Source organism: Triticum dicoccoides, chromosome 1B (assembly GCF_002162155.2).
Source record: "Triticum dicoccoides isolate Atlit2015 ecotype Zavitan chromosome 1B, WEW_v2.0, whole genome shotgun sequence".
Taxonomy (NCBI): Eukaryota; Viridiplantae; Streptophyta; class Magnoliopsida; order Poales; family Poaceae; genus Triticum; species Triticum dicoccoides.
The window spans coordinates 691474148-691498589 of record NC_041381.1 but is presented as its reverse complement, the minus strand read 5'-3'; positions in this window follow the sequence as shown (position 1 = coordinate 691498589).

The window sequence follows — 24442 nt, the reverse complement described above, 5'->3', positions numbered from 1 at the left end:
AGTATTCGGCTCCATCGCCGTAGAGGTTGCAGCCCCCGAGGCGGTGTCTAGCCACCCGTCCTCGATCTACGCAGCTGGCTCTGAATTGAGGGTTGGAGCGGACTCGTGTGCGGCCTCCAGGGCACTGTCCGGCTGCAGAGCTAAATCATGCCCATCGTGACAGTGCGGCGCGCTCGGCTGTGGCTCGAATCCATCGAAGATCAAGTCTCCGCGGATGTCAGCCGTGAAGTTTAAACTTCCAAATCTGACCTGACCGCCGGGGGCGTAGCTTTCGATCTGCTCCAGATGGTCAAGTGAATTGGCCCGCAGTGAAGCCGCCGAATACGAAGATCTGTCCGGGGAGAAAAGTCTCACTCTGGACTGCGTCGTTGTTGACGATCGAAGGAGCCATCGAGCCTATCGGTGATGACATAGAGGAACTCTCAATGAAAGCACCAATGTCGGTGTCAAAACCGGCGGATCTCGGGTAGGGGGTCCCGAACTGTGCGTCTAGGCGGATGGTAACAGGAGACTAGGGACACGATGTTTTACCCAGGTTCGGGCCCTCTTGATGGAGGTAAAACCCTATGCCCTCCTTGATTGATATTGATGATGTGGGTATTACAAGAGTAGATCTACATAGATAGATCTTGGTGACACATAGGAAAATTTTGAATTTCTGCTACGTTCCCCAACAGCAGCCAGAAGGTTTTGTTAATCCAAAAGGTGCTAACAAAATGTGCAAGCTCCAGCGATCCATCAATGGACTGGTGCAAGCATCTCGGAGTTGGAATATACGCTTTGATGAGTTGATCAAAGCATATGGTTTTATACAGACTTTTGGAAAGAACTGTATTTACAAGAAAGTGAGTGGGAGCACTACAGCATTTCTGATAAGTATATGTGAATGACATATTATTAATTGGAAATGATGTAGAAATTTCTGGAAAGCATAAAGGAGTGTTTGAAAGGAGTTTTTCAAAGAAAGACCTCAATGAAGCTGCTTACATATTAAGCATCAAGATCTATTGAGATAGATCAAGACGCTTGATAAGATTTTCAATGAGTACATACCTTGACAAGATTTTTAAATAGTTCAAAATGGAACAGTCAAAGAAAGAGTTCTTGCCTGTGCTGCGAGGTGTGAAATTGAGTAAGACTCAAAGCCCGACCACGGCAGAAGATAGAAAGAGAATGAAAAGTCATTCCCTATGCCTCAGTCATAGGTTCTATAAAGTATGCTATGCTATGAACCAGACCTATTGTATACCTTGCTCTGAGTTTGACAAAGGAATACAATTTTGATCTAATAGTAGATCACTGGACAGCGGTCAAGAATATCCTTAGTGAGGACTAAGGAGATGTTTCTCGATTATGGTGATGATAAAAGAGCTCGTCGTAAAAGTTACATCGGTGCAAACTTTTACACCGATCCAGATGACTCTAATTCTCAATCTGGATACATATTGAAAGTGGGAGCAATTAGCTAGAGTAGCTCCGTGCAAAGCATTGTAGACATAGAATATTTGCAAAATACATACGACTCTGTAATATGACAGACCCGTTGACTAAACTTCTCTCACGAGCAAAACATGATCATACCTTAGTACTCTTTGGGTCTTAATCACATAGCGATGTGAACTAGATTATTGACTCTAGTAAACCCTATGGGTGTTGATCACATGACAATATTAATCACATACAGATGTGAATATTGGTGTTTAATCACATAGCGATGTGAACTAGATTATTGACTCTAGTGCAAGTGGGAGACTGAAGGAAATATGCCCTAGAGGCAATAATAAAGTTATTATTTATTTCCTTATTTCATGATAAATATTTATTATTCATGCTAGAATTGTATTAACCGGAAACATGATACATGTGTGAATACATAGACAAACATATAGTCACTAGTATGCCTCTACTTGACTAGCTCATTAATAAAAGATGGTTATGTTTCCTAACCATAGACATGTGTTGTCATTTGATTAATGGGATCACATCATTAGGAGAATGATGTGATTGACATGACCCATTCCGTTAGCCTAGCACTTGATCGTTTAGTATGTTGCTATTGCTTTCTTCATGACTTATACATGTTCCTGTAACTATGAGATTATGCAACTCCCGTTTACCGGAGGAACACTTTGGGTGCTACCAAACGTCACAACGTAACTGGGTGATTATAAAGGAGTACTACAGGTGTCTCCAAAGGTACATGTTGGGTTGGCGTATTTCGAGATTAGGTTTTGTCACTCCAATTGTCGGAGAGGTATCTCTGGGCCCTCTCGGTAATGCACATCACTATAAGGCTTGCAAGCAATGTAGCTAATGAGTTAGTTACGGAGTGATGCATTACGTAACGAGTAAAGAGACTTGCCGGTAACGATATTGAACTAGGTATTGGATACCGATGATCGAATCTCGGGCAAGTAACATACCGATGACAAAGGGAGCAAAGTATGTTGTTATGCGGTTTGACCGATAAAGATCTTCGTAGAATATGTAGGAGCCAATATGGGCATCCAGGTTCCGCTATTGGTTATTAACCAAGAATAGTTCTAGGTCATGTCTACATAGTTCTCGAACCCGTAGGGTCCGCACGCCTAAGGTTTCGATGACAGTTATATTATGAGTTTATGAGTTTTGATGTACCGAAGGAGTTCGGAGTCCCGGATGAGATCGGGGACATGACGAGGAGTCTCGAAATGGTCGAGAGGTAAAGATTGATATATTGGACGACTATATTCGAACTTCGGAAAGGTTCCGAGTGATTCGGGTATTTTTCAGAGTACCGGAGAGTTACGGGAATTCGCCGGGAGAAGTATTGGGCCTTATTGGGCCATATGGGAAAGAGAGAGGGGCTGCCTAGGGCAGGCTGCCCCCCCAAGGCCCAGTCCGAATTGGACTAGGGGGAGGGGCCGCACCCCCTCCTTCCTTCCCTTCTCTCTTCCCTTTCCTTCTCTCCTACTCCTACTACATGGTGGGAGTAGGACTCCTCCCTGGCGCGCCCTCCCTTGGCCGGCCGCCCCCTCCCCCTTGCTCCTTTATATACGGGGTCAGGGGGCACCCCATGACACACAAGTTGATCTACGGATCGTTCCTTAGCCGTGTGCGGTGCCCCCCTCCACCATATTCCACCTCGGTCATATCGTCGCAGAGTTTAGGGGAAGCCCTGCGCCGGTAGAACATCATCATCGTCACCACGCCGTCGTGCTGACAGAACTCATCCCCGAAGCTTTGCTGGATCGGAGCCCGGGGATCGTCATCGAACTGAACGTGTGCTGAACTCGGAGGTGCCGTACGTTCGGTACTTGGATCGGTCGGATCGTGAAGACGTACGACTACATCAACCGCGTTGTGCTAACGCTTTCGCTTACGGTCTACGAGGGTACGTGGACAATACTCTCCCCTCTCGTTGCTATGCCATCACCATGATCTTGCGTGTGCGTAGGAAATTTTTTGAAATTACTATGTTCCCCAACAAAAAGGGGGGGTTTGTAATAGGGGACATCCCTACTTTATTTCTAAGGTTAACCGAAGTTTTCACCTTGTAGTTCGGATCTCAGCCCTTCTCAGCAGAGCTCATCTTCGGGGGACCTTCGTCCGGAGATGATGGAGAGCGAACGCCTCCATCTGCCGCCTCGTCGGGCGGGGCGGACGACCCTGAGGTGTCGTCACGGAGGGTCTCCCCTAGTCCGGCGGGGCCGGGGAGTTCGGCACCCACTGGAGTACGGCCAGTGGAGCTGTAGGATTTGCTCGAGAGCGCGTCTTTTGACAGTTTTGCACATGGAGTGCGCCCTGTATAGATAATAGCCCCTGAGACTTGGTATGCTGTCGGAAGCGACAGCGTGCCGAGGATCATAATCTCAGTTATAGAATGTCGCCTTTCCTATGCATGTGGCGGAACATTCGGTGGCCAGCCGGACTGATGGAGTTGCCGAGCTGAAGCGGCAACTCGACGTTGCGGATGCGGACATCGTGCTGGTCAATAAACGACTTCACGAGTCACAAGGTAGGTGGTTGCTCCGCGGTCACCTAGTAAGGGAGTTGATGCCCGTTCCTTACAATTTGTATGCTTGATGCAGATGGTGCCGCTGCTGTGGAAGACCTTCGAGCAGAGCTTGCTCGAGCCAAGGAGCAAGCCAGGAAAAGTGATGCGGCTGCCTCGAAGGCAGCGGAAGAGCTAAAAGCCGAAAAGGCTGCTCACTGCCGAAGCAGAGAGGAGATGGCCGGAATGGCCGTGAAATTAAAAGATGCTACCGACCGCTATAAGGTTCTTGAAAGAGAACGCCGAGCAGAGCAAGAGGACCTGAAGAAGGCCGCCGCCGAAGCCAAGGATGCCCGTATGTGATGCGGGCTATGAAGGAGGAACTGCGTCAGGCCGGAGACATTGCGGCGGGAAAGCCCTTTCTGCTGCGTAGGAAGTTCACGGATCCGAAGTATGCTCAGTTGGGCCAATTGTGTGGTGCGGAGGATCCTTATCTGGATTTGGCGGCGAGTGCGGCGGACGCAGTCGTGCACTTCCGAAGCCAGAAGGATCACGAAATGGAAGAGCTTTTCTGGTCTCAATTCCATAGTCCGGAGCGTCCACTTCCATTGACCGATCGGTTGGCTGAGTGGGCTGAGCTGAATAGATTGTCCGGACTTGCCATGAAGGATATGGTGGCTCATCTGTGGCCAGAGAGGCCCAAGCCGGAGAGTTATTTTGGCTTGTTGCAGCGATTCCTTGGAATGGTGTCGCATATCGAGGCGATGAAGCGGTCGGCATGCATAGAGGGTGCACGGATGGCTCTCGAGCATGTTAAGACATACTGGGCGGAGATGGATGCCACCGATGTTGCATCCCGGGGTTCGGACAAAAGCCGATTACCCGCCGAGCACTATTTTGAGGAAGTCCTGCAGGGCGCTCGTTTAATAGAGGCGCAGTGCTCGAAAGATGTTATGTTCAAATGACATGTATGATTTGTGAGATCATGTTTATAATGTAACGAATTTTTATACTTGTGCATTCAAGTATTGAACTATCTCTTGTGCGGCCGTATATGTATGTATAACCTGAAAGATGGCAGTCTTTGGCTTCAGCCCCCACGCACATGGTGCGGGGGTGTTTGCAAAAAAAAGCGCTTTTTCACACTTAATCCAACGTCTTGGTCCTTTGAAGGAGGTGATAGCATAGCAAACTAGGAAACCGGACTATAATGCTTTATCACTTTCAGTTAGCCATAGGAGCTCGATGGTGAGGCTACTATATAGCCCCTAGAGGCACCGCGCTCTCCGAACTCGGGGCGCGTATGTGCCTGACCAGAAAGCGGTCCTTCGTCAAAGCAGAGGAATTCTAAACATTCCAGTAGTCGATCGAGTGGTTGACCAGTCTCTCGCTATATCATGACAGTCAGTTTTCGGCTTTCTCTACTGAGGTGCTCGCCCGGCCGAACCGGGGCACAATCCCAGTAGTTCTCCTGGTGCCGCGTTAGCCGATGGAGCGGAATGTAAGGCAGCAAAACACAAGAGCCGGGCAAACCCAACATTTGACCAAAGACATGATTTGGAGCTGATGCATATAAGGCCTAACTCGAGACACCAAACACTCCCTGAGGTATTCGGTCTTTATGATACCGGGCAGAACAATGCTCTAAGCCCCTAGTGTCCAGGTACGGGCGAGAACTTCTGACGCGGTCGATGCCAAAACGCCAGCCTCCTCCTCGGTTATGGTAGGAAACCGGGGGATGTGTATCTACAAGAGACAGTAAGAAAGGTTTACGCAGGGTCTTAATCTGAAGAGAATCCTTGCAACGGGTCCCTGCTGCACGTCTGCGCCTGTGTCTCCGTTGTGCTGTATCCTGGACGGGTGTAGCACGTGCTTCATCTCATCGGTGAAACATAGTGGGTGTGTGGCGCCCCTGTATTTAGGTGTGCCGTTGTCTTCAAACACTCGGAGGGTTGTGTTGCTCCCTGGAGTCTTCTTTTTTGGCCCATAGATGGACGTGACCGGGCCATCCTTTTTGCGAGGATCCTTATGTGGATCGTGTGCCGGATTGTGTGCGGCGCCGCTTGCCGCTCTTAGCCTGTCATCTGGTCGTCTATCCATCCAGGCGGCCTCTTTCTTTTTTGACTGTGGGGGCTCTACGGCCTCCTCGTCAAATTCGGGCAACATCTTGCGTTTCGGGTAGCTCTTTGCCTGGTGACTATCGCCGTATTTATCTGCGGTATTGAATACTTTGCTCCATCTCATTCTGAGTGCGTCCTCCGCTGTTTTGAGCTTCCGCTTTTGCTTCTTCAAACTTCTTGCAGTGGCGACGAGCCTTTTATGAAGGTTCTTATGCTCCGGTGATGTGTCCTGCGTGAGATCGTCTGGACTGTCATTTTCGCCGGGGATGGGTTGCTTGTCCAATTCATCCTGTTCGGATGGTTGCTTGGTGGCATGTTCGTCGTCCACTACTTCGTCCTGCTCTAAGGCTGGGTCAGTATGGGTGCCGTTGTTATCGAGGCGGGACTTCGGGCGGCGCTTGCGTCGCCGTTTTGGTTGTTTGTCGGGGGAGTTATCCTTCGCCACGTCCCGTTGTTCCTCGTTATCGCTTCCCTTTGGTGTATCCACCATGTATACGTCGTGAGTTAAGGTGGCTTTCCAGTGCCCAGTAGGTGCTGGTTCTTGGTCGTCTCCGGCATCGTCGTTCATACCGTCGATGTCTTCGGAGTCGAAGTCTAGCATGTCGGTTAGATCGTCGACAGTGGCTACTAAGTGGGTGGTGGGTGGGCCTTGAATTTCTTCGTCGTCCGCATCCCAACCGTCCTGGCCGCAGTCCGGCCAGGTCTCTCCTGATAACGGGAGATACTTTAGCGAACTCAGGATGTCGCCGAAAGGTGAGTGTTGAAAGATGTCCGCAGCGGTGAACTCCATGATCGGCGCCCAATCGGATTCGATTGGAGGGGGCGCGGGAGGTTCGGAGTCCGGCGAGGAGTCCGGCACCTCGGAGTCACGAGCTTCACAAGGGATAAGGTCAGTATTCGGCTCCATCGCCGTAGAGGTTGCAGCCCCCGAGGCGGTGTCTAGCCACCCGTCCTCGATCTACGCAGCTGGCTCTGAATTGAGGGTTGGAGCGGACTCGTGTGCGGCCTCCAGGGCACTGTCCGGCTGCAGAGCTAAATCATGCCCATCGTGACAGTGCGGCGCGCTCGGCTGTGGCTCGAATCCATCGAAGATCAAGTCTCCGCGGATGTCAGCCGTGAAGTTTAAACTTCCAAATCTGACCTGACCGCCGGGGGCGTAGCTTTCGATCTGCTCCAGATGGTCAAGTGAATTGGCCCGCAGTGAAGCCGCCGAATACGAAGATCTGTCCGGGGAGAAAAGTCTCACTCTGGACTGCGTCGTTGTTGACGATCGAAGGAGCCATCGAGCCTATCGGTGATGACATAGAGGAACTCTCAATGAAAGCACCAATGTCGGTGTCAAAACCGGCGGATCTCGGGTAGGGGGTCCCGAACTGTGCGTCTAGGCGGATGGTAACAGGAGACTAGGGACACGATGTTTTACCCAGGTTCGGGCCCTCTTGATGGAGGTAAAACCCTATGCCCTCCTTGATTGATATTGATGATGTGGGTATTACAAGAGTAGATCTACATAGATAGATCTTGGTGACACATAGGAAAATTTTGAATTTCTGCTACGTTCCCCAACAGCAGCCAGAAGGTTTTGTTAATCCAAAAGGTGCTAACAAAATGTGCAAGCTCCAGCGATCCATCAATGGACTGGTGCAAGCATCTCGGAGTTGGAATATACGCTTTGATGAGTTGATCAAAGCATATGGTTTTATACAGACTTTTGGAAAGAACTGTATTTACAAGAAAGTGAGTGGGAGCACTACAGCATTTCTGATAAGTATATGTGAATGACATATTATTAATTGGAAATGATGTAGAAATTTCTGGAAAGCATAAAGGAGTGTTTGAAAGGAGTTTTTCAAAGAAAGACCTCGATGAAGCTGCTTACATATTAAGCATCAAGATCTATTGAGATAGATCAAGACGCTTGATAAGATTTCAATGAGTACATACCTTGACAAGATTTTTAAATAGTTCAAAATGGAACAGTCAAAGAAAGAGTTCTTGCCTGTGCTGCGAGGTGTGAAATTGAGTAAGACTCAAAGCCCGACCACGGCAGAAGATAGAAAGAGAATGAAAAGTCATTCCCTATGCCTCAGTCATAGGTTCTATAAAGTATGCTATGCTATGAACCAGACCTATTGTATACCTTGCTCTGAGTTTGACAAAGGAATACAATTTTGATCTAATAGTAGATCACTGGACAGCGGTCAAGAATATCCTTAGTGAGGACTAAGGAGATGTTTCTCGATTATGGAGATGATAAAAGAGCTCGTCGTAAAAGTTACATCGGTGCAAACTTTTACACCGATCCAGATGACTCTAATTCTCAATCTGGATACATATTGAAAGTGGGAGCAATTAGCTAGAGTAGCTCCGTGCAAAGCATTGTAGACATAGAATATTTGCAAAATACATACGACTCTGTAATATGACAGACCCGTTGACTAAACTTCTCTCACGAGCAAAACATGATCATACCTTAGTACTCTTTGGGTCTTAATCACATAGCGATGTGAACTAGATTATTGACTCTAGTAAACCCTATGTCGGTGTAAAACAGTGAAGCCGCCGAATACGAAGATCTGTCCGGGGAGAAAAGTCTCACTCTGGACTGCGTCGTTGTTGACGATCGAAGGAGCCATCGAGCCTATCGGTGATGACATAGAGGAACTCTCAATGAAAGCACCAATGTCGGTGTCAAAACCGGCGGATCTCGGGTAGGGGGTCCCGAACTGTGCGTCTAGGCGGATGGTAACAGGAGACTAGGGACACGATGTTTTACCCAGGTTCAGGCCCTCTTGATGGAGGTAAAACCCTATGCCCTCCTTGATTGATATTGATGATGTGGGTATTACAAGAGTAGATCTACCACGAGATCGAGGAGGCTAAACCCTAGAAGCTAGCCTATGGTATGATTGTTGTTCGTCCTATGGACTAAAGCCATCTGTTTTATATAGACACCGGAGAGGGCTAGGGTTACACAGAGTCGGTTACAATGGTAGGAGATCTACATATCCGTATCGCCAAGCTTGCCTTCCACGCCAAGGAAAGTCCCATCCAGACACGGGACGAAGTCTTCAATCTTGTATCTTCATAGTTGGAGTCCGGCTGATGATGATAGTTCGGCTATCCGGACACCCCCTAGTCCAGGACTCCCTCACCTCCTACTGCTGTCCGCCGGCCCAATGTTTCTCTTGTTGCGTGCCCACATCGGTCTGGGTGTAGCTCTGTTGCGTGCCCGTCTGGGTGTAGGACTATTGCTGTTGGTAGTTGTCGGACTGGGTGGAATCTGAATCTTCCATCTGCCCGTCCTCATAGCCAAATCCTCCTCCTTCGCCTCCGTTGTGGATGATGTCGAGCATCTTCCTGACCGGGTCGTCGTACGCCGGATCCCCCGCTCTAGGCATTGCCGCGAACAGTGTGTGGGCGCCCATCTACTCTCCGCCTACCGTCCGCGCTCAGACGAGCTATGACGAAGAATACTCGGAGAAAAGCGGCGCCACAATCAGAGGAGCAGCCGGAGGAGCCGCAGAGCCGGAACTGCGGCTGCCGCCAATGTACCCGGAGCCGGTCACGGACATAGTGGACATCTCCAACAAGGATTATGGTAGTATAAGTTGGTCTACGTAGGATTTCCTCGTTTGCATGCTTTGTACGGATTTAAGATTTCAAATATAAGGTATCCGAATGCAGAGGAGTAAATTTGAGGTGTGAGCGGTCATGGCCCGCGGCGCATCCGCGGGTGTTTGCCAGCCCGAATTTGGTGTTTGCTTCTATTTTTCTGAAGTTGACTGAAATATCTTCTAGCATGCATACCCATCATGCAAACCGCATGGCGGACAAAATTTAGAGCGGTGGCGCCCGAATAAGAAACGGTCAATAAGAAGCATGCATGGATGTGGTCGCTGATTACGAAACTGCTGTGCAGCCGATACTGCACAGACGACATACAGCCGAACGACATATCCAACGGTGCACCGGTGCTGCTGCCGTGCGACGTATGGTGTGATCTCCAGCGTCGTCCACGAATCGGCTAATAGCGTCGTGTGTATAGCAGTGCTACGCTGATTATATTTGTGATAATTGTGAAGCACCCGGCCGATGCATGAATGCACTGTACCACCACACCCGAGATGCAGGCATGCAACGGAACCGCAGGAGCTGAGTGCAATATCTTGAATCGGGGGGAACTAGATTCTCCGGTCTCTCATTCCCGGCCGTGGACGAATGTAATAAACTTCAATTATTTAGGCCCCCAGGCGAATGTTCATTCATGCATGCACCTCTGGATCTCAAAAACTAGTTGTGCGTAAAACGAGGAGCCTCCGAGCCAGTGCAGGGCCAACAGGTTGCAGCGAGCCACCGTGTCCTCCGGCCGCTGCCAGGAATCGAAGGCGCACCGGTGAGGCCGAACGGCAAGTGGCTCGATATCACTGGCGTTTCGGTCGCCTGCCAAGGCGATAACTACTCCAACACTGCCCTGAGTGCGAAGCCGGCATCACTGCAGGCACGGCAGTGTTGGATGGATTGTCAACTACACTCATCAAGTTCAGTGTCGCATCACTGCACTGAACGGCGGCAGAGTTCATCATCAGAGCAACTATAATAAGCAGACATAAGTAGACTTCAAGGAGTCAAATATTATAATTTTACTGAGTTGAAGAAGAGAAAAGAAAATCAGGGTGTAGAGTAAGAGCTAGCTATAGCACGACCCCAAGACACACTTTATGAGATTGTAAGATGGGTCAGCCATTAATAAATTAATACATACTTTAAAACGATTTTGCTTAATTAGGCTGCTGCTGAGTAGATCTTCTCTCCCTCAGCTGACCAGGCCTGGAGTCGACCCAAGTGCCGCTCCTCCTCCCACGTCGCTCCAGTGAGGCGACCGGGAGGAAAACCCTAGCGTCGCCGTGCTCGTCCCCCTCTTTCCCTACTCCCTCCTCGTAGCCGATGGGACGAACCATCGGGCAAAGCCTCGTCAGCACCGGCGTCGACAGGGCATCTTCTCCCCAAGCACATTGGCGGCAGGCGTGAATGTCTGGAACAGGCGGTGGCGGCGCGCTGGCGGCGGGGTGCGGCAACGCGGTGGGTAGAGGCGGGTCTGCGGGTGTGATGCTCCTGCTGGCGCCTGGCTAGGGCGTGGAGGGTTGCGGGCGTGTTGGTCCTGTCGGTGCCTAGTCTGGACGTGGAGAGGTACACGTGTGGCGCCTCATGGAGGGGTTGCGGGCGGCGGGGGGACTCCAGTCGGTGGTGGTTCGGTGCTGTTGCCGGCCAGAGCTATGGTATGCTCCGCTTCTACCAGCATGGATTTGGGAGCTCCTGGTGGTTTCATGGGTCCTTGGTGCGTGAGCGGCTATGGTGGCGGCAGGGTGTGGGTGGTGGCGGCGGCCTTCCTTCTCTTGGTTCCATGTCGGTGGTGCGCGGATTATCCGTCCGGCAGAGGTGGCTATGGCCAGGGGCTCGGGTTCGGGCGGACCAAATCTGGTCCCGGGCCTGGTCGGGGCTCTCGCTCTGGATAGGCAAGGATGGGCATGGTCCAGGCGGTGCCCGTGAGTGGTGAGTTTTCTCTCCTCATGGGCATGGTGGTCGATGGTGGTGGTCGGACACTGCCTTTTTGTCGAGCAACTCGGCTTAGAAGGCCATGGGCTTGACATCGTGGGAGCTTGCTCGACGATGGCTGGCAGTAGGCGTGGGGCGTGGGTTTATTGGAGGAATCATCTTTATAGACGTCATATATTTTTAGTCTTTTTCAATGTGAACATCTAGCAATTACATTTTCCCTCTCTATGTGCACCTAGCAATTCTTGTTTTGGTATGCAAATGGGCTAAATATTAAAATAGGTTCTTGCATAGCATGCGTATTCATCACGCAAACCGCATGGGTGACCAAAAATTTTGAACGTTGACGCCCCGAATAAGAAAAAAGATTAATGAGAAGCATGCATGCATGCATGGATTTGGTTGCTGAATATTATCTCCTTCTGGTTTATTGGTCTACTTCGAATTTTGTGCTAAATTTTGACTTCAGATTTAACTAACAAAATGTTAATGCAAGTAACCAAAAGTAATATCACTAGAAACTATGTTTAAATGCGAATCCAACGATATAATTTTTGGTGACATGCATTATTATTATTTTAGTTAAATCTATGATCAAAGTTTGACATAAAATACTAGTGGGTCAATAAATCAGGACGAAGATAGTATTTGTGTGACAAAATTGAACGGCTCGGTTTAACCGAATGTCCAGGCACTGCCTAGATGTAGTAGTACATTGTACCACCACGCACCAGATTCATGCATGAAACGGAACCGCGGGAGATGAATGCAATCTCTTGGATCGGGGGAAACTTAGATTGTCCGGTCTCTCATTGACATGGACAGATGGACTACCGTTCCCGGCCGTGGATGCATGTAATAAAATTCAATTCTTAGTAGTATAACAAAACTTTTCCGGCCTAGGCCCCAGGCGAGTGTTCATTCATGCACCTCTGGATCCCCAAGACTAGTTACTACTAAGTTAAAGGAGGGAGCCTCCATGGAGGGCAGCGCCAACAAGTTCACCATGTCCTCCGGCGGCTGCCAAGAATCAGAGGCACAACGGTGAGGCCGAAGGGCAAATGGCTCGAGATCCCTGGCGTTGGATCGATTGTCAGCTATCTGGGCACGGCAGTGTTGGATCGATTGTCAGCTATTTCGCTTCAAGTTCAGTGTTGCCCCACATTTCTTTCTTTCTTTTAGGTGGCCGGCTCATTGCTCTGACCAAATGGGGAGCAGAATTCATCATCGATGCACTCGCGAGCTTGTCGTCGGTACTATTTCACAATGAAGGGACCAGTAAACCAGGCCGGAGGTAGTAAATGCGAAGGAAGAAATTACTCGCAATGATCTCGCCCGCAGATTATCATTACCTGAATGATGATCACTGGAGCATTGCTGCTGCTACTGGGAGTCTGGGAGCAGAGTAGAATGCACAGATGCATCGGTCCGTTCCACAATCACTGCGCGCTGCACTGCGAAAGAAGAATGAAAAATCTGCCGCCGCAATCAGAGCCGTGCAGGACAGGCGCAAGGTATGCGGGCCCAATGCCCAGTGCCTCTTGTTAACGATTTGCTTAATTATGCCGTGGCTTTCCGACAGAATTAGGCCAGAGGTAAAGCAGAAGGGCCCGGGTGAGTGCGATGCGATGCGATGAGAGGGCAAAGTGTAATGGAACCAACCCAGCAAGCAATGGTCAGACGAAGCACAAGCTTTTCATCGTTCGTTCGTACTAGTTGTCAAACCTTTGGTCGACGCATTACATGGCAATTGGCATGGCACGCACCTGCCCGGCATCCTTTTCCCATCTTTTGGCTGAGAACTTCTATTAGAATGTCGGTAGGAGAGCTGTCAACCTCGTTGATTAGAATCGAGTATTACAAGTAACACCCACAAAGAAGGAATGCACCGGATAAGGCGGGTGCCAAAAAGAAGAAAAGAAAAAAAAGGTCATCGGTTTGACGAGAAAAACCGGGCGAAAACCTAAACATCGCCGAGTTTGACTAGACTTAAAGCACCGCAAAACATACAACACACCAGAAGGCCAACACCCCACAACACACCTAGTCGGGCTTTCGAGCGCCCAAGCCCGCTACCAGAGTGCACAACGAAAACTGTTGTATCAATCCATGCTGCCACAAGCATATTTACGAAACTCAACGACATCAGAGGGACGCTATGTCCAATAGAACAAATATATGTCGTTTCAATCCGGCGAGGTTGGCAAACATAGCTCGCGAGATGCAACTTGCATGTGTACGGTGATTCTGCTGTTCCCACCAAGATGTCATGCAAGCCATCGCCGACCACCTCCATAAGCCCTAAGTCCCTTTGACCGAGTACAACTCCATGACGATGACCCGGGAGGAAACACAACGCCAAGCAAAGCCAGAATCGTCTGCATCGTCCGATTCGGGAGGTCATATCTAGGGTTTCCATGTAGTATGTTGGGAGAGGGGGGATGACTGCAACATCGATGCCTCCAACAAGGAAACTCGGGGACGAGAGACGAAATGATTGAGAGAGGTAAACAAGACGAGAGCGCATGCATGCAACGGTTTAGAAAAAATCAAATGTTATAGTAGCCGACGGCGAGCCGAAAGAAACGGTGTAGCGCGTGGTGCCCGAAGATATATCGTCCGAATATGTATGGTGGAACAATGGGAGTTTTTTCCTCAATGACATTTTCATTCAATTGATATATCCAGATGATATAACCGCACCGGGCAAATGTCTGCCCCTGCATATCATGACACACACGCGCAACCCGTCCAATATAGACAAAAGAAAATATTGTTTTACATTAATAGTTAAAAGGGACAATTGCATTTTTACCCTTAGTTGGTTCCTACCGACGGGTTTTGCCCTTACTTTTCGAGCTTGCTCAGTTTTGCCCTTACTTTTTCCGTCGAGGTCCCTCGAATGCCCTTTGACCGTTTGACCAAAATTTTGAAAATTCATAACTATTTCATATGAACTCAGAAAAATGCAAATAAGATATCAAAATGTTCAGATAAACATTACCTTTATGTGCATATCATTTGCATTCAGGAAAAAAGAACCCTGAGGTAATTAATTTTATTAACATTATTAAAAATAAAAAGGTATAAACAATATTTTTTTCATGAATAAAAATTGCATGCAAATGTAGGTGATGTTTTGTGAACATCTTGATATCTTATTTGCATTTTTCTGAGTTTGTATCAACTTATTATGAAGTTTCCAAATAATGGTCAAAGTCGTTAGAACATTCTTAACAAGATGATACGAACTCAGAAAAATGCAAATAAGATATCTGGATGGTGAGAAAACATCACCTACATTTGCATGTAATTTTTATTCATGAAAAAAATTATTGTTTATATCTTTTTATTTTTAATAATGCTAATAACATTAATTACCTCAGGTAGTTTAAAGAGTGCTTTTGTCCTGAATGCAAATGATATGCACATAAAGGTAATGTTTATATGAACATCTTGATATCTTATTTTCATTTTTCTGAATTCGTATTAATTAGTTATGAATTTTCAAAGTTTTGGTCAAACGGTCAAAGGGCATTCGAGGGACCACGACGAAAAAAGTAAGGGCAAAACTGAGCAAGCTTGAAAAGTAAGGGCAAAACCCGTGGGTAGGAACCAACTAGGGGTAAAAATGCAATTGTCCCTAATTAAAAAGTCCATCCTATAGTGGGGTGTATCATATCCGAAGATCTACACCACCATCCATGATGGTAGAAAAACCTCTTTATCTGTATTCTTCAATCGGATAGACGCCAATATAAAAAGATCTATTCTGGTCTCTTCAAGGTAGACCAAGTACAGAGTATGCGTACATACATCAATAACCTAGACAGTAGATGAAATATATATTTTTGTTAAAAAAACACATCATTCCTAGTAAGCCACGGAGCCCAACATAAGGTTGTCTCCCCCACAAGAATATGCGACCAATTTTCGAACATATGACATGTACTACGTGGGTGGGTGGGTGGGTGGGGGGGGGTAAAGATTTGAAGTTACTTGGACTATGGCTTACATAGCACGAGGAAACTTACACTCAAAATTTGATTGTTTAATATGTACTCGTCGGGTTGGAAAATGACATGGATGTTGCTACGTTGACAATTGTAGTAGGACAGATTATCTCTAGACAAAATCATACCTCTGTTTAGAAACTAGATGAACATCTTCACTCAAAGAATTATGTTGAGGTTCAATATATTTTTATTATCAGCAAGAACATCACTGTGGGCAATCGCCTCATATAAGAACTTCACAGAAAACCTATCATTTTGATGCAAGTTGCATGGAAACTCATCTGGTTCATTTGACAGCAGAATGATCTCCAGATGTGCGAGAAATTTATTCCACACAACGAGGCGAGGCCCTAACTGGTCCCTACTGAAATATAACGGGGTTTGCTTGACCCTAGACCTATGCAATTGTGTGATTCCGATGAAATTATGTTTAACAATCCAATACATACTTGGCTGTTGCACCTAATTGAGATCTTGCCCAGCCAGGTATCCTTTCAAAATATAACCAGCGAACCATCCTAACTGAGAAAAATCCAATTTGGAAAAGGAATTCCTTGGCCATCATCACACCATACCTAAAATATGAATCACCAGGTTTTCAATCGAGTTGAGAAATGACTTTACTACCGACGTACTTGTTACGAATGATTTCCTACCACACTTTCTTCTTAGTAAGTAGTTTATATACCATTTATAAAAAAGAGCAATGTTTTTAATCTCAAGATATTGGATTCCAAGACCCCTTGACTTTTAGGCCGGCATAACACATTCCACCTAGCTAACCGATATATCTTGGATCCGTTATCACCTGCTAGAAAATCTAGATTTAAAGTATTCCAATATTTGTAGAACCTTTTCGATAATTAGAAGAAGGACAACATGTATAAAACCATATTACTTAGGATAAAACTGATCAAAACCCGTCGACCCCCAAAATTGATCATGGAAATAATATTAACCTCGGAATCACTACTAGGGAAAAGCCTAGCAGCAGCGCGGGTTTTAGGCCTATCAGTAGCGCGGGCAGTAGCGCTACTGATAAGGCGCTACAGCTAATGCTTAGCAATAGCGCGTCTGGATCCACGCTACTGCTAAATTGACTTAGTAGTAGCGCTTCTTCAGGACCGCGCTACTGATAATTAGTAGTAGCGCTTCTACTTTCCCGCGCTACTACTACTATTTAGTATTTTATTTCTTTTTTATTTCATGTTGTATTCATACACCTTTACACAAGTTTTCATACAACAGGAATTTAGAGATTGTTTTTACATCATAATGAGTTATTACATCACGGGGTGAAAGAACCGTGGACTAGTTTCAACTGGATGTCCATCCACTTGAAACTAATCCGCGGTTCTTTCACCCAATGATATAATAATATCATCATCATCATCATCATATCATTAACAACTTATCATCATAATACATCATTGTCATATAACACCTCCTCAAGATTATCGTTTTCATCAATGACATCACATAGCAAATTGGTCACTAGTCGTAATCACAAGTACTCCTCATTATCAACTCTAACACATTACCACATAATAAACATATTGTACCTCATAGGACCTACTACATTCGATTAAGACCTACTGCATTTTCTAAGGTAAAATAGCAAAAAACAAGATAGCCCCTGACTCTCCATTATGGAGAATGGAGATTAGCATGTCTCCAATTCTTGCCTTTCGCTGATGTTACTTTCAAGAACCTCCTTGCGAATGTCCATACATTTCTCCCGTTCTTTGATGATCATGTGTTCACCGGTTTTAGAAATCAGATATGCACAGGTGAGCTCCCTAGATTTACCTGGCATTATGTTCAGAACTGAGAGGCGACCATTCAGAGACATCAGATGAGGCACACAATTCATCAGGAGTTTGTGTTGAAAAACATAATAATAACTTCGTAGTTAGCAATGATGTACTAATTCTAGAAGTATGCAAAAGATACACGGATGTCGTAATAGTAAAAAATCTTACCAGGGTATCTCCAGAGAAGTTACTGTGGTTCAACACATGCACTAGTGGCACGTATTCACCATAATTTGGAGGAGTTCGATAATAGTTATTGTAATTCTCAAGAATAGTACAAAATGCGATCAGATAATTTTTCTCCTTATACGTTAATTCGGTGCCATCGGTGTAGTGGGTTTTATCTAACATCTTCCGCACAGTCTTTGAAGAATCAAAATAAGCTGTCAATGGAAATAAGCTATCAACAATTTTGAAATAAACAATATAAATTAGTTAATAACTATGTTTGAGAAACTCACATAGCGGTACAATCAGAAGCATATCAACAAGGACCCAAATGTCCATATTGTCTTGCTCGATGTCAGGATCACCAAGATCCATGGTGACAATCATACCCTTATAAAAACCATACATTTTGCGAAGTGCTTCCCAATTTTGGCAACCAAAATGGGTTACGCTCTGAGCATTGCACAGATTTACTTCAAAATCCATATCATGATGGGTCCTTAGGTGTATTTTCTTTGTTTCGAAATTTTCATGGTCTTCAAACCCCATCCTCTCCAAGACATAGCGTCTTGCATGGCATGGGATAAGCTAGTCGAATTGTAAAATATGATAATTAGACGTTGAAATAGTTGAAGTCATGCTTAATTACGAAACAACACTTGTCGTTGTTGCGTACCGTTTCACAATCGAAGGTCTCCTCGAGCTTAATGCTGAAGTGCCGATCTTCGTCCAGCTGAACGAACTTGTCGCACATACCTCGATCGTCGTGGCACCAGCTACACTCCCCCAGGAGACTGTCATCGTCCAAGTACGACATTTCCTACGTTCATAATTCAAATATTAAACTTGTACATATTCTAGCACAAGTCATGCCAGAATTCACGAAAAAATCCGGCATGACCTTTGCTAAGAAAGGACATATCGAGCGCCTGAAATTTGCCGGAACGGAAATTAATCAACACTCCGGCAAAACATAGGCCACTCGGAGATGTAAACTGAACATGAATAGCCACTTGGGCAACCCGATATCCTATTTGAGCAACAACACAAGATATACAAGGATATTTGGCTGGTCTCACCTCGATGTCGGAGGGGGTCGGTGACTGGGACAACGGCGGGGATGTCGGAGGGGTCGGTGACGGGGACGACGGCGGGGATGTCGGAGGGGGTCGGTGACGGGGACGACGGTGGTCACCTGAGAAACCATATAAGTTATCACTAATACATCCCGAATAATTGCTTAAACTAAAAAATAACAACAAATATGACATGTTCAACTAGTTTTATTAATTCAACTAGTTCTTACTAAATATAAACTTACTATAAATAGAAAAAAACTAGTTCATTCTAAAAATAAAGTAGTTCAACTAGTTATATTAATTTACTTAGTAAACTAGTTCAACTACAACTAAAAATCTAGTACTAACTAAGCAACATCTAGTTAACTAGTAGCATCACTACTAGTAATTAACATCTACTACTACTAAAAATCTAGTACTAAGAAAGCAACATCTAGTACTAGCTATGAACCCTAAATTAACATCTACAACTACTAAATCTAGTACTAACTAGTGGCAGGGGGTGGGGGCCGACGGAGAGGTAGCTAGGGGCGGCGAGGTCGAGGGCGGTGGGAGGAGGGGCGGCCGCAGGCGGAGGGAGGAGGGCGGCGATGAAGGAGGGAGGGGCAGCCGCAGGTGGACGGAGGATGTGCGAGGAGGAGGGAGGAGGGATGGAAGGAGAGGAGTACCTCGGCGGCGGACGGACGAAGGCGGCAGCGGCGGCGGCGGCGACGCACGACGACGGTTAACGACACGGGGGGCGAGAGTGAGAGTGTGAGTGAGGGCCGGTCGTGCGCGTGGGGATAAGGTAGGGATAGTGTTAGCGCGTTTGCCAAAATGCGCTACAGCTAATCTGAATAGCAGTAGCGCCTTGCACATAAACCGCTACTGCTAAGTGTAACTACACAAAAAATACGTCAATGCAAAAAATACATTGGCCATCAATGATATTTTTGTGTACAATCTGAATTGTCAATATGAGTCCTATCCGGTAGGAACCGGAGAGGACACATATTGCGGCCACAAATTTTACACATAGAGTTCAGTGAAGACCAACTGGTTGTGGTAGTTTCAGAAATAACATATTTAAGATGGTAAACACCCTGTTCACGGAGCAAGGTGGGACTAAACTTGTGGGCTGATCTTAGCAGTAGCGGTTTTCCTATAAGCGCGCTGCTGCTAACTTCTATAGTAGTAGCGCGGTTCAGTATAGTGTGCTACTGCTATAACTAGCGGGGGGGGGGGCGAGGTCATGGCAATTATAGCAGTAGCGCGGTTTGTGGTGGACGTGCTACTGCTATTTTCCTGTCAGCAGCGCGTTTCTCTAACACGCGCTGCTGCTAAGTAGCAGCGGCGTGGTATTTTGTGGAGCGCTGCTGGTAAGATTCTGTGTATAGGCTTTTCCCTATTAGTGAATGCTCCTCAAAAGTACATAATAAGAGTTTTGGGTTTCTTGCTTTCAATATACCATGATCCATAAAAAGCATGGTGTCATCCACATATCGTAGAATGGACAAGCCATCTTCTACTATGTAAGGAATTACACTGCTAATTTGACTAACTACGTTAGCCTGTTCAACCAGAATAACTAACATGTCTACCACGATGTTGAGAAAATAGGGGACGGAGGGTCTCCTTCGCGAAGACCATTCCATGTCGGGAAATGGTTACCAACATCATCATCAACTTTGATGGCTACACTACCGCCAGGAAACTCTCAACCCATCGACATCATTTCGGCCAGAACCCCTACATGCAAAGAGTTTTCACAAGAAAACTTGACTATATTGTAGGTATTTTTAAGTCAATTTTTAAGATGACCTCAGTCAACTTTTTCCGATAAAGCTCATGTACAATTTCATGGAACACAAAAACTTTTGAATAGGAGTTCAAGTGATTGTTTGAATTCCGTGGTTTTTTCCTTTGAAACTTAGATCAAAGAAAAAAACATAATGAGCAATCCAAGCCACATGTAATGTACTATAGCTTCCAGAACTTTCTATTTGTGTGGATGCAAAATACTAAAATGATAAATCTTGAAATTCATATCAAGATATTTTTCATATATGAATGCCCTATAAGTCTCTTTAAGGGTACGCAAAGAGAGTAATAGAAACAAACACAAATATATTATAGTAATCTCATGAGTGCAATATATTTTTATTACTTTTCCCTAGAACCAAGATGATTCGATCGAACTAATGCTTTTAATAATGATTAATGTATCAAGATAAATTTATTTCACTTTTAGCGCAAGCACATTTGAAATGATTTAAGTTTGGACTATGATGAAAATCAACATAACTTAACATTTTTTGACGCTCTTGGTGGTATTAATTTGCTAAGCATCACACTAATTCTTGTTTTTACTGAACTACTCATCAAGTAAAAAAATTAGTATAAAAGATTATACTCCATATGAAGGTGAATACTAGGCGAGAGGGCCCGGACATTGTAACCAAGTTTAACAAGCAGTATGCAATATAGCAATGCCAGAGAAGCACATGCCATGATATTTCTTCCTTTCTTATCGATTACGAATTGAAAGAGAGATTGGTGTGGTCCTCCGCTTATCTCTCTTAGGCATAGGCATCTCAACACATTCCTCCTCTCCAAGTATGGGAGATTTTTCAATCTTCGAAAGACGCTCGTACTTTCTTGATCTTATGAAGAAGGGACTTTCCTTAGCTGCGGACTTTGGGATCTTGAGAGTAGACCATGTCGAGCATTTCCAGATCAACTAGGACAAGACTCAATAAAGTCACCAATGTTGCTGCTTGCTTGACTTTGCTTTTTGAATCTACTTCTTTGCTTCTAGTAGCACTTTTCACAGGAATTGCCCTTGCAGACGTAGGACAAAGGGTTTTCATCTCGCAAAATTCGAAGTGAAATATCTAGAATATGCTTTACACTCCATTTTCACACAGGTATGATTCCATAATGGAAGGAATGAGTGGAAGATTTACTAGAATAAAAAATATGATACTATTCTAGTCATAGGTAGGGCTCCCTATCTAGTTTCGTGCTTCGGGCGTACGATTTCTCCCGGTCTTCTTTGCCTAGCCTTTAGCTTCTTTCCTGTCTGATCTTAGATTTCACGAGTTCTAGGATTGGTGAAAAACAATTGTTGAGTACAAGTATAACCGTGTAGCTCATCCAGAAGATCATCAATGACGGGTATCGAGTATTTCTTTTTTACAGTTTGCGCACTACTTCGACGGCGCTTTTTCGCCTTCTCTTCGCTCTGGATAGGAGCGCTAATGGACACGGGGAGGGAGCAGGCGAAGCGTGTCGTTCGTAATGTTAAGAAAGACACCACTACTTTGCCTCTTTGATACGGGGATGACTTGTGGCTAGGGGTAAAAGGCCAACCAAGATCGAATATAGATGGTTTTCCGCAAAATCTATTTCAGTATTGCGTATGGCTGCTCCCGTATAAGGAGCGAGGTATTGTAATGTAGTAGGTGAATCCGCCATTTCAGCTACTACAATAGTGTATTCCATGGCCCCCTCCTCATGGAAAGTAGTTACTACTTGAGGGCCCTTATTGAAGTAGGGTGAGGCCTTACTACATGAGCTCATAAGTCAAGCACGGAACGAAACTTGTCTATGAAGCTTCGCTTCATCATCTTGCTTGCTTCTGGCGAAGCTTAACGCACTATAACATAGGCTTGCAGGATTTCATATTTTCCGGTGATCAGCTTAGTAGGAAGAGATAGATAGGAGGAGCGGGTGCAAGCTCGAGGAGCTAGGAAGGACGGAAGAAAGCTTGACCATTTTTTCACTGAACTACTCGACCCCTTGATGAATGAAAGAAAGGGTTTATGAGCCCTAGCCCTGTAAGCCCACACCTATGTAGACTAGACCGTTCAACACCTGCAACACAAACTCATTTTTGACCAATTGGTCTGTATATCATAGGCGACTGAACGGATGCCGTTTTCTGAAGAGCAACAACGGAAAAAAATAGGTGAACCTGGATACCATACTATTAAAGAGAAAGATACAGACTAACAAGAAATCAAGGACCTCGTGAGTACTACTTAGGCTGTCGGCGGCTACTCTGGGATGGATCGAGGTTTAGGACAGGGGGCTTGCTCCCTTTCTTCTGGAGCTAAGGAAGGACCTACGGGTGGCGTTTCCGGCCTGAGATAGAGTGGAATTCTTTTCTATTGCATTCCCTGTAGATCGGTTCATCCCATTTCGCCCATATGCATGAGGGAGATCCGATCCTGGGATCAGACTCCCCATACCCAGTATGGAGCCGGCGTCAACTTCGGTATGGCGTGGGTCATGTACTAATGAGACCCGATAGCGCCCATGCATGTTTGTTCGACTCTTGGAATCACATCCAGCAGTGGTTGGAACAGCTCGCAAAATCCAACCATTTCACCTACTTTATTTCCCCCAACCGTTTCCCGCGTCCCGGCCTTTTGTGTAATAAACCCCTCCGGCCAAAGTGGTTTAAGTCATGAGAAGTTAATAGCCGAAAGTGATTCTAGATATCCCCTTCCGGGTCAAATTTATTAATAAATAATCATAGATTAGAATGCCAATGTGTTAGAATTGTCATGGTAGAGAAGAAAAATGGCGCACAGACCATACTCGAGCTTCGGATCAATATCCCCAAAAGCAAGGAGTATGCCTGCGTGGCAATCCTTGGTGCAAGACTAGTATAGCTTCACGAACCTCTCATCAAAAGTGGTATTTTCTGCAGGCAAACCAACCAATGTCACTTTTTAAGAAGTTGGAAACAAGCCAATGTTACTCCTAATATTTCTTTAACTTGACCTTTTTGCAGTACATCTAACAGCAGAGCTGAACTGAAGTGAAGTGAAGATGCGGGCGATGATGGACTGATCCCATGCTATTCAGGCGCGGATCAGCATGCCGCAGTGAATATGTACCCGGCCCCTGTACACACCGCCCGTCACACCCTAGGAATTGGTTTCGCCCGAAGCATCGAACCAATGATCACCCATGACTTATGTGTACCACTAGTGCCACAAAGGCCATTGTGTCGTAGGGGTTGTATTCTTAGACCTGCCAGGCGGGAGGAACCACCGTCCTGGGTATTGAGTTCACCGGTTCCACCGAATGCTCCTATCTCTCGGCGAAGATCGTGTGAGTGACACACAATGACCAATCCTGAAAGACCACTCTTTCATCTAAGGATGCCTAACCGCCACACCGATCATTCGGGGGGGAGGGGGGCACTGTGAGGTGGGCTGAGGCAGCGAGTCAAGTAGAATTACAAATAGCGAGAAGTGGATGAAAAAGGGATCGAGCCTAGCTCGAAAACAACTGCTCCTTCCCTCTTTCTTGCTTGAAATCATGCTTTGCTATTAAAGGGAATTCCTCGTCATGTCGGAAACTCTATTTATTTGGAATCGGTCTCCTCGACCGTTCCCTCAAGTGATCGGTCACTCCTCGTCAACCTTGACGAGAAAACGGGAGGCTCTCGAAAATATGATAGAGGCCATCTTGAAATGCCTAGGGAAGCCCACAGACTCCCTAGCATCTCTACTCGACCTAAAATGCGATCTCGAGGACCCCAAAAAACTCGAGACCAGAAATACCAAGCAACATGTTTTTCTTCTCTCTTCCAGGCACACACCCTGTTGGGTGACGCCACAGACAAACACCCTAAAGGGGAACACAACACTTCCTATAACAGAAAAAGCAATATCTGTAGCAAATACACATATCAGAAGAGCCAACCCGAAAGCACTTGCTT